The sequence below is a fragment of the Carettochelys insculpta genome, chromosome 12 (assembly GCF_033958435.1).
Source record: "Carettochelys insculpta isolate YL-2023 chromosome 12, ASM3395843v1, whole genome shotgun sequence".
NCBI lineage: Eukaryota > Metazoa > Chordata > Testudines > Carettochelyidae > Carettochelys > Carettochelys insculpta.
The window spans coordinates 14,469,314-14,486,646 of record NC_134148.1 but is presented as its reverse complement, the minus strand read 5'-3'; the positions used below and the strand labels follow the sequence as shown (position 1 = coordinate 14,486,646).

At 45.1% G+C, this 17,333-nt stretch overlaps 1 protein-coding gene across 1 annotated transcript in view; it reads right to left on the bottom strand.

Annotated features, from left to right (window-relative positions):
• Positions 1-16,505, bottom strand: part of APBA2 (amyloid beta precursor protein binding family A member 2) — a 220,024-nt gene extending 203,519 nt beyond the window's left edge. Inside the window, exon 1 of the mRNA XM_075006553.1 lies at positions 16,464-16,505. The gene's annotated coding sequence lies outside the window, so the exon portion shown is untranslated. The remainder of the gene's footprint in view (positions 1-16,463) is intronic.
• Positions 16,506-17,333: the final 828 nt, after the last annotated feature.

The following is a 17,333-nucleotide window of genomic DNA, read 5'->3' as shown; positions in this document are numbered from 1 at the left end:
GGAACAGAGCGGCCAACTGTCTTCCATCTGGCAGCTCTTCATTACCTGCAGGGACAAGAACCACGATGGACCCCAGTAAAATTAATTTTGGGTAGCTGTAAATTAAATCTGTCCATACAATTTGGAATGTACATTTCCATCACACTAATCAACGCAATCTGGAACAGCATTCTGGTCATGGCTCAGTGCCTGAGACAACGGTGGAGAACGTGCAGCCTGTGGGCCAGATCCAACCTCAGCTTGCCTTGATCTGGCCTATAAGGTTCAGGGCTCCCCCCACACCCTCTCTCTCTCTCTCTCTCTCTCGTGCGCACGCGCACACACACACACACACACTCTCTCTCTCTTGCCACGTGGGGGGTGGGCACTGTGGATGGAGCACCACCGCCAGCTCCCCGCTGCAGGGATAGGGGTGAGGCGGTAACCCCTAAGCCTCACAGGCCCGATCAAGTCACACTGGGGCTGGATCAAAGAAGCAGCTCTGTGCGCTACAGGGAAGCACTCTGCGCAGGCACTGCTCCACGTCACTCCCATTGGCCGAACTGCAACCAATGGGAGTGGCAGGGTGTGTGCCTGTATGGAGCACTTCCCTGCAGCACACAGAGCTGTGAGAAGACAGCTATACCCCGCTGGGAGCTGCGCCAAGTAGGCGCCAGCATCCCACCGAGACTCCGCACCTACAGTCTGCTCCTGCAACCCCCTCCTGCCTATACCCTATCTCCTCCCCAGGCCTGCTCCTGCCTCCTACTTCACACCCCATTCCCAGCACACTCCTGCACCCTATCTCCTGCCTAGACCCCACATCCTCATCCCAGACTGTTCCCTGACAGCCCCCTCCCATGCACTCGTATAAACATTTTTCACCCCACCCCAGAGCATAGAGGGCCCACAAAAATCTACTTGCCCCAGTCCCCTTTGACTGTGGGGTGGAGCTCGAGGGGAGTGAGGTGAAAGGTTGTTTTTCTGCTTCTCAGTTGGAGGGGTACATCTGTGAGGTGTTTTTTTCTCCCCATTTGGGGGCCAGGTCAGAGAGAGAGAGTATGTGTGGTTCCAACAGATTTTTCTGTGGATCAGCGACTCCCGACCCAAATGAGGTTCTCCAATCCTGCCTTAGGTACTATAATCTGGGGGTGGTATCTCTGACCCTTAATTAACATTAGGTGAAATTTTAGGATGTTGTAGATTGTTTGAATTCAGGTTTTCTGCAGTATATTACAAGAGACTGTAGAGAAAGAACTTCCATATCCTGTTCTGCTAATTCTTCAGCCATACTTGCATAAAAGGTGGCAAAAAAAATTAAATATACTTCAGACTCACACATTAACTCAAAAAAAAAAGGCAAAAGAGCATGCATAACAAACATGATTAATACACCTATGAAATATTACATACAGATATGAAAGCAGGAAACCCTTTCTTAACAGTAATTGGGACACTACAGCAAGGTGCAGCCATCCACCGAATGCAATCTCAGACATTAACTGGATGTCCAGCTTGTAGAACTCGAAAAAGGTATAAACAAATGGCCAGATGGCTTTACACCTCTTATGAGGCATATGATTTTCTGCCCAAGAGCCTGGCACACCTGTGAAGTAGTGAGCTCTAAATTTTGGAAGACAGATTTATGTTTTAACTTGTATGCTTCTGACATACCATGTTGTATCCCCCTGAAAATGGTAGGTGCTAACATTTTTAATGAGAGAACTACCAGCTGGCCAACATCTAAATATACACCCTATTCAAAGTACTATGTCAGTGATTTTCAACCTGTCTTATTTCACAGATGCCTTAACATTTTCAAATGGAGGTTCACACACCTTTGGAATCTTAGGCTAGAGCCACACTACAGCAAAAGATTGACCCACACAGGGTTGATCTTCCAGGGTTTCATTTTGCACATGCACAAAATGATGCTCTCAGGGATCGATGTCAACCTCTGTGCTCCTAGCAGGAGGCGAGGAATAAGGAAGGTCAAAGGGAGAAATGCTCCCATCGACCTTCCACCATGTGGACAGACATGGAAGTTGACTGCGGATAAATCGATTTTAACTATGCAATTGGCATAGCTAAAACTGCATATTGATGGGCAACTTCTGTGTCTAGAGCAGACAAAGGTTTAGACCTGAATTCAGCAGCCCTCCAAGTCAAAATGAAAAGAACATGTTCATGTTGTCTTTCAGGACAAAAAAATAGGGAAAAGTACAATGCCATAGCTGATATGACAATGGTAGATTATATTAGGTTGGACAAGCTATGACAGCTGTTTATAGGATAAATGGGTTATCATACGACAGACACAAAGTAGGGGGCAAGACTAAGGTTTTGGGGGTATAATTATCTACCACTCTGCTTTTGTCCAGTGCCTAGCACAGTGAAGCCCCATTCTTGGCCAGTCCCTTGGCTTTATTGTAATAAATATGAATAATGCACAATTTGGTGCACATTTAAGATTTATGCTGTGCTGGCTTGGCGCATGGTATTGTTGGTATTTGCAATATACGTATGTAACGTCAGCATCCTGGTAGCCAAGGTTGAGTCTGTTCTGCAGCTCTGGCCAAGAAAAGGCATGAGCAGGAACACAGCAGAGTCCTTTCCACCCCAGTGGCACTTATTCCCAGGGCACTCCCTAGGGAGGCATGAGGCACAAGTGACAAATAGGTCACTTCCAGTGCTGACCATTCCCAGCAATCCTGCCAGCCTGCAGGGTCCCCAGCTGTCATCCTGATTTGTTGAACCCTAAGGACAGCTGTCTGTCTGTTCCAAAGCTCCCAGAATGAATACGTGTGTGGGCACGGGTGCATGTACGCGCGCGCACACACACACACAGAGAAAAAAAGAGTTAATTAAATATATGGAAAAGAAAATGTTTTTTCTCCTTTCATCCCTTGGAAATGGGGGAAGAGCAGTAAAATAAGGTTATGTACAACACAAGGACCCACAGGCCCAGTGCTACCACAGTCTGAAGGGCAGACACTGAGCTGTCTAGCTACACATGGTCTTCAGAACTCCTGGGCAAAGTTCCAGTCCAGTGATGAAGCTTGAGTGTTCCTTGTCGCCTTTGGCATCAATAATCTTCCCCCACCAAAACCGTCTGATGTCCTCTTCTGTCATCCTCTGCAAGTCCACACGTATGCCTGACGCCAAAATCACCAGCCCCTCTACTCAGGGATCCATACGGCTCTGGACAGCAGAGATCCAACGTCCAGTTCCAGTTTGTCCTTGTTGTGCCATTCCTCCTTGGCACAGGGCTTCTCCTGGTTCCTGTCCTAGGGTGAACCCAGATCAGCCACTCTGTCTTAGACTCCACGCAGATTCGCGACTGCTTCACTCTGCGAGGGCCTGCTTGCCACTGCCCTTCTCTGTTGCTCTCCCCTCTCTCTGCCTCCCTTTTATCCCTGCCCCAACAGCACTTCCTTCTTCTGGAAAACCTGCACGCCCCACGCCCCAAGAAAAAGATTTAAAGCAACCGTGTCCTCTAAAACTCAAAGTGATTATATGAATAAAATTGTAAGTTTCACGCAATGTAAAAGTCACTTCTAAGCTTCGCTGCTGCTGGTCATCATGTTCGACTCAGGGCGCATCGTTCACTATTAGGAAGACTGGGATGCAGTCCTGGAGAAGAGGGTGGCTGCCAGCTTGCCAGAGGGCAGCTGTGGGTAAAAAAGCACTGAGAAAGAGAGAAAGAAAGAAAAAATAGTTTGGGGATATCTCATTTGTCTTCTCATGTTCAAGCCTTTAGGGCAGGGATGGGCAACCACAAATAGGGGGTTGCATGAGAGGCCCTCCTTCACCTCAGTGGGGCACAACAACCCACAGCCCACCTGGGTCCCACGTGCAGCTCATGGACCCCCTGGCTGCCTGCTCTCCCCCACACCTTCTTGCACACCTGGGCACCAGAGTCTTGCACTTGCATGCTCCTCCCTCTCCTTCCCAGAGCAGAAGGAAGCAAACAGCTGACTCACAGCATTCCAGCTCTGGGAGGGAGGAAGAGTGGGAACAGAGTGCAAATCAGGAGTGTCACAGCACCTCCAAAAGTGCTAAGAGGGAAGCAGGAGACACAGGAAGTTGCAGTCTTCAGTGCCCCAATACATGAGGGTAGGGGGACAGCCAGTGGGTCTGCAGGCCACAGATGGATCCCCAGTGTTGCCCACCACTGCTTTAGGGTTTGCAATTTCCAGATCTCTTCTACAAGTAGGTCTAGAAAATTAAAAATCTGAAATGAAAACAGAGTCTCACATTTTCATGCAACTCCAGTAGCTGGAACAATAAGCAAAACACCAAATAACACAAGGCTTGTCTTAAGTAAATTGTCTATACTGCTCAGTTTCTTAGACCTGAACACAGGCTTGTACAAAGACACACTCAGAAAAGTTTCAGCATTGTAACACAGAAAAATGGGTCAGTTTTCCCCTAATAGCAACCCATGCAGATGCACTGTTTTGCCCAAAAGCCCAGCAAATTATTCAGTCAATAGAATATACTTGTGCAGAACTGACAAAAGGAATTTGTATGATGGAAAGTTAGCCAGCTAATTCTATTACTCTCCGATTAGAAGGGATGCTCACTAGAAAAGCCAAAATAAAGCCCCACTTACATTTAAGCAGACAGCACACTTGACTGGGATTTAGGAGATCTGGAGTCTAACCCCAGTTCTGCCACTTGCCTGATAGATGACCTTCAGCAAGTCACTTCACACCTATCAACTGGGGATAGTGGTTCCTTGGTAAAGTGCTCTGAGACTTACCCAGGAAAAGCACAAAAAGAGCTAGGTCATATTATCTAGCATATCAGTACAAAAGAATTAATGAACCAACATATATATTTCATGCTGAAATAAAACCAATGCGAAGCTATTTTTCCCCAGAGCAAAATAATCGGAATAGCTTTTTTTGTTCAAATCATGATTTCTAATTAGATCACCTGTTAGCTAATGGCTCCAGTTATGATGTGGACCAGGCAACAAATCAACCAAAATGTGTTTTAAGAGATCATTTTTCTAGTCTACATCTATTTGCATTTACAAAATCGTTTAAAAAACCCATAACCCATGAACAAAATACACACCCTAAGGTAAGATAAGGTAAGATAATGGAAGAACAACCCCACATTGTGCTTTCCATCTCAGAGCAGATCAAAGTAAGATTTTCTCCTACCTCCTCAAGTACAAAAAAACATTTTTCATTATAAAACAATTTATTTAAAATGTATATGGCTGACAAGTAATAGACATTTTCCTACACAGTCAGGGCAAGTTTTCTGTAAAGGAACCAAATCACCAATAACCGCAATGAGCCAAAAGACTCCTGACAATCCTAATGGCATTTGCGCCAGACAGGTAAGCAAATACACCTGTCTCTGGCCCTCCTTTTGAGTGGGATGCCCTCCTTTTCATGACCCTATAAATTTAGGCCCTACTCTGGAACCCCACTCATGCATCTGATCAAAAAGGTCTTTGTCCATGAAAGCTTATGCTCCAAAATATCGGTTAGTCTATAAGGTGCCACAGAACTTCTTGCTGTTTTTGAAGATTCAGACTAACTCAGCTACCCCTCTCATACAAATGCACCTGTGAGGTCAAAACTAAAAATGGACCTCAGTGAAGAATCAAGTAAGCTCATGAAGGATAGGTTCAGGAATGGCTGCTACCAAAATGGTCAAGGGTGCAACCACATGCTCTGGATGCCCCTAGCCTCTGGCTGACAAAGGCAGGACTAGACAACCAATGGATCACAAGATAATTGCCCTGTTCTGTTCATTCCCACTGAAGCACATGACAACAACTGGAAGAAAAGCTACTGAACTAGATGGCAAATATGGCTATTCTTGTGTAATTCCTTACAGTATAGTATGGACTGAAAAAAATAATTTTTCCCCTTCTCTATTGTTTTGACCACTGCTGCAGCATGGGTTGGAAAATCTCCAGTCACCAACAGAATTCCATCCTATTTATCATCCAATATGCCAAAGCTCAGATCTCTCGGGCCATAATACGTCAAGTAATTCTGCATAATTAAAGCTAGACTGAGAGACTGTCACTGAGTATCACAGAGATAAAATTATTTTTAAACCTCCTTTATCTGCAATCCAGCCTTATCTACAGCTAACAGTGTTTTGAACGGAGGGAATATATTTTCTTTTTAAAAATGCAGAACTACCACAGCGCCTCTACCCTCCATGACCTAGGTTTTATAAAAAGAAACACTGTTGTGCTATGATTGTCTTTTGCAATGCTGTATCACAATATATTCACTGACTCTGAAGGATAAATGGAGGGCCCTGTACAGGTACGAAAGCTATCCATTTCCAACAGCAACAGAAGCTATACATTGTATTCCTCTCTTATGATCCTTTTAATACACACTTTTATTGCAGTGGCACACAGAAAATTAGGTTTCTATATTTCCCTTGCTTTATTTATTCCATATTTAAAAGAAACAAAAGAATCTGCTGCACCACAGAGGTCAATACCACATGAACAGATTAATGGCAAAATTTATGGTTTCTCAGGTTATTTTATACTTTGATGTATTCCTATAACATTTACATTTTAGAAAGCTTTCAAACATCTTAAGGGTAAATATCAATATCCAGGGAAGCAGTTCTGGAATTATAGCCACACACACATCATGTTGCATAGTCAGATTCCAGAATAAGCCTTTTAGTTCCTACCCATTGTGGATCAGTTTATAATGGAAATATTTATACTATTTGCTGAACTGTCCTTTATACCCCTGTCTACATTATTACTTGTAACAGCATTTGAAACATTTTGAACCAAAATAGAAGGAAGAAGGTTTAGCATCCCCACTCAAGACCAGCATCTGATGAAGTGAGTCTGTGCTCACGGAAGCTCACGCTCAAAACTTTTCTGTTAGTCTATAAGGTGCCACAGGACCCTTCGTTGCTGTTACAGTTAGAAACTGTGTTTGATCTGTTAATGGGTCATAGTAAGTATAATATTAGCTAATATGGTTGTTTGTAAACAATTCTGTCCGCAGTGGAATATTTCATTGTTCCAAAGCAGCAACAACCATATTTGATTACAGTTGTCACATCTGAATTAGCTTTTCTGTACAGGGGAACTGTTTAAAGTGCTAGACTAATTACATTTTAAGTGTATACTTCATCTGATGCAGACACCTAATTTTACAAGTCCACATGAATAACAATGTGATGTGGTTTTGGTAAACAATAGGACAAAGGAAGAACTATCCATTGGAAAGGGGATATGAAAATCTCAGGCACAACACATTCAAAACATTTACATTATTGCCGCCATAGAGCACAATGGCAGAAAGGCGATGACTAACTATAAAATCCCAATAGGAGGCCAAACAAAGAAATCTGTGGTGTCCCACCACTTCTGAAGCAGTAGCCACTATATGCTATAGCCAGCTAACCACATTATTCTAAAAATATACTTGTTGTTCAAGCCAACTAGCCATGCTCAAACAGCCAGAGATAGCCATATGTGGCTCGTATGCTGGACACCATGGCAACAGATAACATTTTATTGCAAGGTGCAGACCTCCCTGTTACTAGAGGGTCTCCAGAAATCCTGCACCAATATAACCCCAAAATAGCTTCTGGTGGGGGAAAAAGCATGAACACCATGCATATGGAATAAGCAGTCAAAGAACTCCTCTTTATATGACTCATTTTGGAACTATCAGCATTTCCACTTTGACTTAAACTCTTGTACTCCAAGTGGAGTATTGTGGACAAGAACAGGAGAGGTGAAAACAGGCACCCTTTTCACGCTCCTGAGAGTATGCTGAGGGATTCTGTCGAGACACCACTGTGAACAACTTGACATGCCAGGGTTGAATGGATGAGGTTAATCATTTTGGATGGGATGCCATGGTGTTGCAGTAGTTTCCATAAAGTGTCTCTATGAACGCTTTTGAAGGCTTTTTCAACGTTTATGAAGGTTATGTACATGGAGGAATTCCACTCAAGCGACTCTTCTATGATCACTCTGATAGTTGCTCTTTGGTCAGTACAAGATCTCTTGCTTCAGAAACCGGCCTGTTCTTCCCTGAGCTGTCTATCAATTTCTGTCTTCGCTCTCTCCAAGAAAATCCTATTGGACGCTTTTCTGGAATAGACAGTAATGTGATGGCCCTCCAGTTCTTGCATTCCTTCAGGCTGCCTCTCATTGGAAGCTTGATAAGCAAGCCATGCTTCCAGTCTTGTGTGATCCCCTCAGCGTCCCAAATAGATTATACATTATGTTGACTGATGTCTCACTACCTGCCCTGATTGCTTCTGGAGGGAGCTCTGGACCAGGTGCTTTTCAGATGGGCAATGGCTTTTCTGATTTCTTCTTTTATAGGTCTGTTGCTGTTAATGTGCAATGGTTTATTTGCAGGTGGCAACACTGGAGGTTCCACGTGGGAAGGGCAGTTTAGTAGCTCTTCAAAGTGTTCCTTCCAGCTACTGAGCTGCTCACTTGGGTTTATTAGCACATGCCCCTTCTTATCCTCTACTGGCTGATCTACTGTATGCCGTGACCCACCTCGCTTCCATGTGATGTCATATAGCTCTATTAAGTTCCTCCGTCCTGCAGCTTGTTCCACTTGTTGTGCAAGGTTTCCACAAAGTTCTTCTCCTGCCATCATCTGGGGACGGATTCCTTACGTGGATTCAGAGCCCTGGCAAAGGTCAAGCTGCTGCGGCTATTTTCTGGAGTGGAATGTGGTTCCTCAGTGACCAGTCTCTCTCACTGTTATCAGGCCCTCCTGGCCATGGCCTTTGATAACCCTTCCCATGCTACTCCATCCAGGAGCACCTTTCCAAGGTCCCCTTTTCTGGTGAGCTCTATGGCCAGCACCCCCTGAGAAATCTGTCTCTTCAGAAGCTTGAGTGTGTGTTCTGGGGCTCTTTCACTGAGTCCTCATACACCTTACTAGGCCCAGGCGCTCCTAATTAACTGAGGTCCAAATGCTTAGTCAATTAACTATCTACAGGCAAAACTGCATTGGCTCGTTCACCTTAGTGGTGCCTATAACAGACGACAGTCTCTCTTACAAATACCATAATTAGGTTTAGTTTTTTTCCAGTCTAGGATGCAGAGTACTTTTCATGGGAACAGGTCCTTCCTGTAAATGAGGCATAGTTAAGTGGTGGTTGTCCCAAGACATCATGGGTCTCACATCCTGTTCCTGTGACATTCTCAGGTTAACCTCCTCACTACTGCTTTTTTATGTGCATGTGTGTCCCAGAGAACTTTAGTAACAGACAAAGACAGTCACACTTTTGGCCACAGAAGAAAGTGCACAATCATATTAACCTCAAATCATAATTTCAGTGCTGGATTCTGGAAGAAAAGCTCGCTTACAGTTAAGCATCTCAGGCTCCTACTCTCCACTAGAAGTCCTTGGACTGTAGGCTCCATAATTCTGGATTGACTTTTGCTTCCTTAACTAGCAGATGGGTCCCTCTTTGTAGCGTTTCAGAAAACAATATTTTTCCCTTACTTCTCACACAGGAAGATACAAGAGTCAATGTATGTAGCCTCATTAAGGATGCAGTAGCTCCTTCCTTGTAAACAAAATTCACTTCTGAAGTGTAAGATATTACTGGTACATCTTAACTAACCAGGAGTCGAGAATAAATCTTAGAGCCTAACCATGCCGAACATGAGCCAACAGATACATAACTGGAGTTCTATTCTTTAATTACTCTCAGCTAAAACTGTTCCATGCTTGAAGCTGGCACAGATTTTCTACTCCAGCACTCACAGATTCCACCATATTGTTTCCTTCTGAGGAATCCCTTGTCATTAGGATGGTCCAGTGGGCTCAAGGCAGTAAGATGCTTCTGGAGAGGAAGTGTGCATTCACCTGCACAACACCATGTCAGTAATGAAGCCTTCGTTCTACTTCAGGGCATCAAATTTAACTGCTGGAATTGGAGGATGGATAATATTTTGCCTTTTGGTCACCAGCTTCTGACCCTGTTCTCTGATAGCTATTCTGTTTCTATGAGGACACCCAGAAGCTATGATGATGGCAATCACTTGTTGCCAGGTATGATCATGTTCCATGGGAGTTGTGGATCCTCAGGTGGCTGGTAAGGCTGATCCTTGAACCAAAAGTTCTATTACAGTGAGAACAGATGTCGCCAGGTACAGCACAAAGCTGTTGACTATGACTGAAAGCCAGTCTCTCCTATCTCCTGTGCCTACTGTCCTCAGCTTGTCAGCAGGCAAGTTCAAAACACAGGGGACCATCATCTATTACTTCTCCATGCAATCAAGGTTCATCCAAACATGTTTTTCCCCTTGTAGAAAGAGAGGCACCTCCTTTTTTTCTCTCATTTGTCCTGTATCAACTCTTCTAGTTTTGGACAAGATTGCTGTTAAACTGACACAATGAATGAGCAATGATGGCTGGACGTCACTCGGATTGGTCACTGTTTGAGTTGTCCATCGGGGTACGCAAAAGGTCCTGGATATCTGGAGGGTGGGTGGTGTCAGGGTGAGGAGTCTGCATCACTAGAGAAGGCAGATGTCTCTTCAGGGATTCACTGATTTGGGGACCTCTGCTCTAGAATTAGGCAAAGCTCACTGATTCTGAGATTCTTCACCCTTGAGATGATCCCTAGGTGGACTCCTTAAACATTATAACTTGGCCCTAAGCCCTTGTTTGATGGAGGGTGGGGGAAGCCTTCAGATGTGGCAACTATATAGACTCACCGAACCCCATATTGAGTCGAGCGGGTTACATAAAGGTTGATTCACACCTTTCTAAAAGGCAATGGGAAAGAAGCTCTCACTAAAATCAGTACAAAAATACCATAGGACTGGATCTGGCAAGGCCCAGTGTGTAGAGAAAAAGGTTTGCAGGGTCAGGTCCCTATAGTGACTGCAAGATCCTTGGACAAAAAAGGCACTATAAAAGGGCAAAGAATTTTATTAGGCTTTGTCTATACCAGCAATTGTGTGTGGCAGAAAGGTTGTTTGTAGGTGCCTAACCTCCCCCCTCGCACCCACCCTTCCAAAAGCTTTGCCGGGGCAAGCACTAGTGTAAACAATGCTTTGTCCAGAAGAGTCCTCTCCTGCAGACAGCGTTTACTCTGCCTGCTGTCCCTAAAAGCTGTGCAGCGTAGATATAAGTCACAATTGCTCAGGTAGAACAGTCTCAACCACAACTTGAATACACAAAATTCAAAACTGATTATGGGGAACAATAAAGGCGGGAGAGGGGAAGAGGGAGATTTTCAAAGGCACGAAGTGCAGGTAGGCCCCTAACTCTAATTGAAAGACAATGGCCAATGCTCACTGAACTGCCCTGTGCCTTAAGCATCTCCCACAGTATAACATCAGGCACAAGAAAGAGGCCCTTAAGTTAAATAAATACAGTGGAAACACATGCTTATGTGCAGAGACTTTTGTTGGAGTTGAGACAAGCACTAAATATAAAGGTGTTACATCTCCTGCATGGCTCACAATCACTGCACCTTGAGAGTATGAACACACAGCTCTTTTAGTGATAACCTTCTAGACACAAATTATCCTGAACAGCAGCCAACCCCTGGAAAATGAGCATCCCTGGGACAATTCTGCACATAAAAATGGGGGCTCAGGTACATTCTGAGAGATGTAGGAGTATTTTCAGCAGTGTTGATGTTTGGCTAACCGTCCAGAAACTTATCTGGATAAAGAGTCATAAGACATTTATCAGAATATATTGAGACATGCAGACAAGGCTACCCAAACCTCCATTTCCTAACTCCCATGTCCATCTTCACAGTTATCCTTCAGGGAAGGCCCTCATGCTATCAGAAGAAGCTGAGTGCTAGAGAGTACTCCCCAGGCATGAAGAATACATAAGACTAAACACATTTTCTATTTTGGTTCTTCAACCAAAAGACAAATATTTTTGGATAAAGATAATTTTTTAAATTTGATACAGAACAGAATAATGATTTTTAAAATAAAAACATAACCTAAAAAGGATTTGAGTTCTGTACTTGAAATATAAAACTAACTGTATATATAATAAGATATTTTTTGCTAACATCCATCCATATGTAAAGTTGTTACTTTGGTTACCAGATTGTTCCATGAATGCAATAGAATCACATCACATGAGTAGGAGTATTGTCTAAAATAGAGAACGTAGGCCTGGTAGCAGGGTTGCCAACCATCACTAAATTCACATAGCTCATTAAAATAAGCTAAAATTGGCCCTGTCCCTAAAAACATTTAGATACAGTAAAAAAAAACTAGAGTTTTGCAGTGGAGCGGAGGCGTCCCTCCCTCTTTACGCCTAGGGCTGCTTCAGGTAATCTACAATTCCCTGGGCAGGTACATAGAGGAATTCTCCTGACAGGGACTCCCTCTGACCTGCTAGTGTTTGGCAGAGGCTACTCTTCATTTCCTCTGAACTCTTCTTCTGTGGCATCACTAGCATAAGCACAGCAGCAGCTTTTGGGGGGCATGCACCTGGCACACACCTCTGCCAGGCTTCCCACAGCTGCGGAGGCCAGGCAGCTGATGGGGTACAGCAAGCCGGGTGTAGGAGCCTCTCGCAGGCTCACCATCCATAAGTCACACTAGGGTGGTCACTGGAGGAAACTCCTAGTCCCAGTTGGGTGAGCAGCTCCTCTATATCCTCTCTGTGGGAGGAAGGAGGGCCCAGAAGGAGAATGGCTTGAGCCTGGAGGGAGAGGAAGTAATAGGACCAGGAGCATGTCCGCATGCGTGGCCAACACCCAGCTTGTTGTGGGCTCTCCTGTACCCCCAGACCCCTGCCTGGTGCCCAGCTCAGTTTCCCAGTAAGGCTGGAGCTCCACAGGGGCTGCTCTGTTGTTCACTTTTGTCCTTGTGAGCCATCATTGTATTACATAAGAATGTGTCCATTCAGAAGTTTGGTTGTCTCTAATTTTTTTCCTCTACTGTCCATAAAATCATTTTCAGCAGTTGGCAACCCCGTCTGGGAGCCAGGCATTTTGGATTTTACTTCGAACTCTTCCAGTGACTAAGTGTGTGGATTCAAGTCAGTCATTTCATCCATCCCTTGGTTTCCTCCATCTGTAAGAAACATTACCACTCCTCACATCAGGGCTGCAAGGTTTAATTTATTTCAAAGTATTCATAAAATCACAATTCTTGAATGAGAGGACCCACAAGTGCAAAATACTTTTGCTGAAGTACCACAAGAATATTATTAATGCAACAGCTACACAATTCAAACAAAAGTCTCAATCCTACAATCTGGTGAAAGTGGCCCAGCGTCCATCAACATGGGTTAGAGAACATGATGAAGGCCAGTGTCCCCTGTAGTTTATGCATTTTAATTAAGAATATATTTCATTTTTCTTCAGCTAAAGATGGAGGAGGAAGAAGAAAAGATTTACTTCACTGGGTGATAAACAGCTTGATTTCTGGAGGCATTTATCTGCCTACTATGGCATTTGTCTCCCTTGATCCCTGCATAATTTTTCATGTAGTTTAAATTAAGTCCCTATACATAAGAAAGGGAAAGGACGAAAGGTTTATGAGGAAAAATAGGCCTTACAAAATTAAAGAAAGTTAGCGATGCCATTGTCGCCTGCATGGCAGCATAAAGTGCTGGTAGCTGAAAGTTAGGTGCCAGAAGTCTATTAGAACTTTAAGTCTTGACCAACCACAGCTCGGTCATAAACTTCAAGAACATCGCATTAGGTTTCTTTAGAGAAACAAAACTTAATGTTACATTTCTCCACATAAGCTACCACAAATCATGCAGGAACAGTCCTCTAGGGTAGTGATTCCCAGCCTTTTTACTAGTAAGGACCCCACAATCATCCCTCCTAACTGTTCACAGACCCCACAATTACCCTCCAAACTGTTCATGAACCCCCATCAAAGCCAAATCTACTGCTATGTACACTTCATTAGATAAAAAAGAAAACCATAACATAGATTTTCAGACTGCAGTTAACATTAGTGGAGGATATTTAATTTAGAAATAATAGATTGCAACTTTTCAATTTATTTAAAACTTATTTTCTAGGATCATTTTTATTTACCTTTCATTTTTTTTCCATGGAGCCCCTTCAATACTGGGAACCTTTGCTCTAGGACATGCTACTGGGGAGTGAGTAACCATAGCCATATTCCCAGCAATGAAAGTTAAAGCCCTTTTTGGCACATGCCCTCCTTCAGTACAGTGGGTAGAGAGTCTGTGATATCTGTGCTCCACTTCAGAATCAGAATGAAATAAAAAGGAAAATCCTGGTGTATTTTGATGCTGTTTTCCAGCTCAAAAAAACTTTGTTGCCTTAAGCAGAGCTCAGTTTTGAAGCTTTCCCATCGCAGATATCATTTAAATCCTCTCATCCACAGCACCCACCCTACAGCTAGGAAGCAGCAACTGCTGAAAGACTGCCAGGAAAAACTGCTTCAGTAGGGACTGGTCTGGAATTTCAATGTACATACAACCAGAAGTCTCAAGGGACAACGGTCTAAAATATTTTTAAATGTCTTTAAAGATCAAGGGCAGCAAGTGAGGAAGGGGAGAAAGGCTCTGATTAACTTCATTTGACATGAATGAGGCTGTCCCTAGTCAGCAACATTAGTTTAAAAGTAGAATGAAAAAGAGCCAATATATTAGAAAATGCAAGTTTAAGAATTCTCAAGGAGCCAGAGACTATGAAGAGCAGGTCTACAAGAGAGAAAGACATTCACAGAAACCAGATGTACTAACAAAAAAGTGTTAGGACAGCTGCTTTCCCCCCATCTATCCAAAGCAATAAAATGAAGTTAAACGATGGAAGGAATTGGAGAAACATCGGTAATTCTCTTCACCTTCCTAAAAGAGATCTGTGTAACTCAGACACATTGAAAAGGGTCAGGTTCAGAGATTTCCATTATATCCTCAGCACATAAGACAACTCATTTCCATAATACAGCTTCTCTGTATGGTTGACCACAATCAGACAAATCAAAATACAGACAAGTATCCACACATATCATAGCCCCAACTGCTGGACAGCTTACAGTCTCACATGGAGGTCTACAAAATACCAAAATATTTGCAGATACCTTTACCATTTTATCACTACATGCCATAATATGCAGCACACTACAGATATCTAACTTACATTAAGATGCCTTGAGGCTGTTATCTTTTTTCCATTTATATTCCCCCTGGCTTGCAGAACTAATAAGAATTTTTGATCAAGAGGCTCGGTAAATGCCTAAAATAGCCCTCCTGCAAAAACAGCATCATTTCCTGTGATATTTTGTGGCTCTCTTGACAGGCTAGGATGACTGAGAATCAAAGTACTACAGCCTGTTTATAAAGCTAAGATGGTTGGTCTTTTTAAATCATCTCAAGTCAAAGCAGAAAGCAACTACAAATTATACCTATATAAAGATTATATTACATAGAATTCAGCAAGTTTTTCTTATGTCTCCTTTTAAGTCCTTGCTCATTTATAACCACAAACAGAAGGGTACTCAGCTAACTAATTCTGTAAATCAAAAAGCACAGACTGCCAGTTGTTAAGGCAAAAGCATGCCAGTTCTCTCCTATTGAATATTCAACTTTATACACACAGGACTGACCCCCTCTAGCCTCCAGGAATACCAAAAAATTCTTCATCTGGTCATAGTAAAGCTGTCGCAAGAGAGAAAGGGGGGAGGAAAGATCCATATTATAATTTGTCACACTGTTTACTCCAAGAAAAATGAAGTGGAGAATTTAATTGAGTAGCTTTTCCCTCTAGACCTCATTATGAACAAGGGGGAAAAAAGTTGGTCAAAAGCTCTAATTCAGTTGCTACACTGGAGGCATGATAAACTAGAAACAAATACAAATTCTAAGGGATGGTACATCACACGAGGGCTTCTCTTCTGTGTTTTAAAACAAATCTATTAACATCAATTCAAATCTCTTAAAATAAATTAACTCTGAATTCTCCAGCACTGTAGATGGACAACGTGTGATTATATACAGCTATGCACACAGGCTTCAAAAGCCAGGTACGGACAATGAAATACACACACCACTTATTAACAGTCCACATGTACAAACGAACACATTCCACACAAAATATTAGCTAGGTCACAGCAAAAACTGTGAGCGTTACACTCTAAAATATTGCATATATGAAGCTGTAAGAGGGGGATGGAGGCGCAAAACCAAGAAAACCAGGCTACAGCACAGGCTGCAGCCAGAGAAAAAGGCGATCCCGGCAGCAGCAGCAACTTTCTAGACTGAAAACACTTCCCCTTTCCAGTTCCCAGCTGCCTGAAAGGAGGCAGCTGCATTCGAGCTTTCCTACCGCCCCTGCGCGAGCACAATAGGAAGAAAGAAGAGCTCCTCTGTACCAGCCAGAGAACATCTTCTGCGCCCATCCCTGCGCCAGACAAAGCCCTGCAAACACCGTCACCTTCCCAGCCCATAGCACTGGATCGACCTTCTCTCGTCACTTGCTACCCGTTCAACAAGCCAGACTAGGGACATTACACTCGTCCTGCCGGCGCCGCTTGCCAAGCGGGCTCCTCTTCGCCGATTTCCTCCCGCGCAAGAGGACGGGGGTGAGCGCTGGCGGCGGCCGGGCCCGCACCCCGCGAGGAGCCCCGCGTTTCGCCGCGGGCAGCGCAGGCTCTGCGCCCCCCACCCGCGCGGCCCCCTTTCAAGGAGCTTAATTTCCCCCCGCGAGCTGGAGCTAAAACGCGGTTGGCCGGTTGGTTGGGGGAGGGGGCAATGGCAGTCAATGGCCCGTTAGCCGCCTCCCACCCGGGCAAGGCGCTCGGCACGGGCATGCAGCAGCCGCGCCCCCGCCCCGCTCACAGGCGCTGCCAGGCGGCAGCCGGGGACGCCCGGGGGCAGGGGCGGGGCTTGCAGCCTCCCCGCCCTGCAGGGCCCTGGGGCCGGAGAGCAGCGCTGGCGAGTAGCGTCTCCCGCCTCCCCGCGGACGCCCCCGGGGCTGCCACTGCCGCAGCCCAGCTCAGACTCCCGAGGGCGCGCCCGGCGGGCGGGTGCCTGCCGCCGCGCTCCGAGCCCGGGCCCTGCTCGAGCCGGCCCCTCCCGCCGCGGACCCCTCTGTGGGGGCAAAGCGCCAGGGCTGGGCCGGGCCGGGCCGGGCTCCACCTCCCCTCGCACCACACCCCCTGACCTGGGCTGGGGCTGGGGCTGCGCCGCTCCTCGCCGCCCCGCCGCGGCAGCTTTTGTGTGGCTGCTCCGGAGCCGAGCCGCGCCGCGCGCCCAGACTGCTAATGAACCCGGGACGCCGAGGCGCACCAGATGCCGCCGCCGCCTCCTCCTCCTCCCCGGCTGCCCCGCGCTCTGCATGGCGCATAAGCGGCGCTTCCCGGCGCTGGGGGAGGGGAAGCG